Consider the following 2,714-nt stretch of genomic DNA (forward strand, 5'->3'; position numbering starts at 1 on the left):
CCCCCCCCCCCCGCAGGAGTGTTCGGGTTAAAGGCCTGCACCACCACTGCCCGGTTCTAGCTATTCAACTTGTATGTAAAACTCTGAACTCCTTGAAAAGGGAGTAAGGCAATGGGGAACAGAGCAATCTGAGTTACTGTGCTCAAGCTTTGGGGAGAACAATTCTGAGACTCAATCCTGTTCCCTCCTACCCTGTATAGAAGCAGAACAAAGAAGTCACCCAAATAGCTCAGTGGGTATATGTTAAGACCCACCTAAATTATTGCCAAATTAAAGCAAGCAACTAACTAAAGGAAAATTCGTGTGTGTGTGTGTGTGGACTTGGGCTGTCTCTTCTGAAGGTGGGGTTCAAGAGATCAACATTGGACATGGGGAAGATAGGTTCTTATAGCTCAGGGGTAGGGGCTTTCCAAATGGGGAATTTGGCAGGCAAATGGGTGGGGCGGAACAAAAGCCTTTTAAGGTAGTTATAATGACCTAATGAAACAAAGACGTACGGTTGTGAAGTGGTCACAAGGTGACCATGGCAAGAAAGCCATAGCAAGGTGGTTATAACAAGGTGGGGTTTTTATTGTTTTTATTTATTTTTTTTTTATTTTTGAGTGGGGGGCATTGAGACAGGGTTTTTCTGTAGCTTTTTGGAGCCTGTCCTGGAACTCACTCTGTAGACCACACTGTCCCCGAACTCAATGAGATCTGCCTGTCTCTGGTCTCCTGAATGCTGGGATTAAAGGCTTGTGCCACCACCGCCCAGCAAGCTGGTCATATAACAAGGTGGATAGACCAACTTCTTGAAACAGAGGCATGGTTGCTATTTCCTGGAACAGTCAGTACAAAACCATTTGTAGTTAAGGTTACAGGTGGGCCATAGGGCAATCCTTGAGAAACAAATTTAATCATAAACAGGAATAAGCCTAGTTGTTTTTACTGTCTGATGACTTTGAACCCCAAGATGGAGGCAGGCTGGTTCTTCATAAGGCACTGATCTGGCCACCAGGCCTAAGGACCCTCATGATGGAGAGAGAGAACAGACTCTCAGAAGTCGTCTTTCAACCTCCACACACCTGTGCAATGGCATGTACACGCCCAAGGCCCTGCTTCTTGGTGAAGCAGAGGATCATGGGGAGGCATTGAAAGTGCTCACAGCTGAGGGATGTACACCACCCTATGTTCCTTGTCCCCAGGACCATCTATAGGCCCATTCTCTTCTCTGACTTCCTGGATTTCTTTTTTCTCGAGACAGGGTTTTTCTGTATAGCTCTGACTGTCCTGGAATGCACTCTGTAGACCAGGCTAGCCTTGAACTCAGAGATCCAGCTGCCTTTGACTGGGATTAAAGGCGTGTGCCACCACTGCCCAGCTCCAAAGATGAACTCTTATTTCCTATAGTTTTGGGCAGAGCAATTTCAGACGATCTTGTGAGGAATTGGGGTTAAGCTTAATATTAAGACTCAGATTTCAGAGTTGTGTAAAGCCCCCAATCTTCCTCCCCAAAGTTCAAATAGACAGACTCATATTGCAGAAGCCATTTTCTCCCTGCTACTGTGGGACTCTCCACGGATTCATTCACTGCAGCCTTCCCAGTAGAAAAGAAGACATTCTATTTGTTTGTTCTTTTTTTTTTTTTTTTTTTTGGTTTTTCGAGACAGGGTTTCTCTGTGGTTTTGGGGCCTGTCCTGGAACTAGCTCTGTAGACCAGGCTGGTCTCGAACTCACAGAGATCCACCTGCCTCTGCCTCCCGAGTGCTGGGATTAAAGGCGTGCGCCACCACCGCCCGGCAAGAAGACATTCTAAAGAGACACTAGTGGGGCTGGAGAGATGGCTCGGTGGCTAAGAGCACTGCCTGCTCTTGTAGAGGACCTGAGTTCACTTCCTAGCACCACATAGTGTTGGGTCCATGGGGGTCACACAAAGATGGGGACACACCACCAAAGTTTATAAACCAGAAGCAAACTTTATTCCAGGAAAAAATAAAAAATTAGAAAATAAATCTGCATGGCACAAAAAGCTTATCAGCTAGCTGAGACCACAGCCAGAGATGGACTTATGAGGCTGTAGCAAAGGCTGGTTTTTGAACTCCTCCTTTTATAGCAAGCATTAGGCAATAACAAAAGAATTTTTACAACCTCAAGGTAAAACTCAGATACAAACTGCCCTTCTTTTGTTATTTTCATTAGCAGGATTTTTCTCAGTTAAAGCAGTGTTTGTATTCAGTCCGTTGTCTCTCCCTGGCAGTGTTTACCTAGGCTCTGCTCCCCTGACACAGCAAGTTTTAAATGACATGGAAGGATATGGGAAATGCACAACCAAAGTCAGAGGTCACATCCTTCCCACCCACCCCCCAAAAAAAGAAAATGTCACCCCAGTCCCTAACATCCTTACACCCAAAGAGTCTGGAATGTTTGGGTTAAAGCTTCACCTTAGTCCCTGGCATCCATATATCCAAAAAGTCTGGAATGTTTGGGTGGAAACTTCCATTCCAAGTCCCCTACTCAGTCTCGCAAATAGAGCTATGGGCTTTATAGTGGAGTAACCCACTGTTAATTAATCCTTTATGTTGTTGTTGTTGTTGTTTCGAGACAGGGTTTCTCTGTAGCTTTGGAGCCTGTCCTGGCACTACTAGCTCTTGTAGACCAGGCTGGTCTCGAACTCACAGAGATCCACCTGCCTCTGCCTCCCGAGTGCTGGGATTAAAGGCGTGCGCCACCACCGC

The sequence above is a fragment of the Microtus ochrogaster genome, unplaced genomic scaffold (assembly GCF_000317375.1).
Source record: "Microtus ochrogaster isolate Prairie Vole_2 unplaced genomic scaffold, MicOch1.0 UNK81, whole genome shotgun sequence".
Taxonomy (NCBI): Eukaryota; Metazoa; Chordata; class Mammalia; order Rodentia; family Cricetidae; genus Microtus; species Microtus ochrogaster.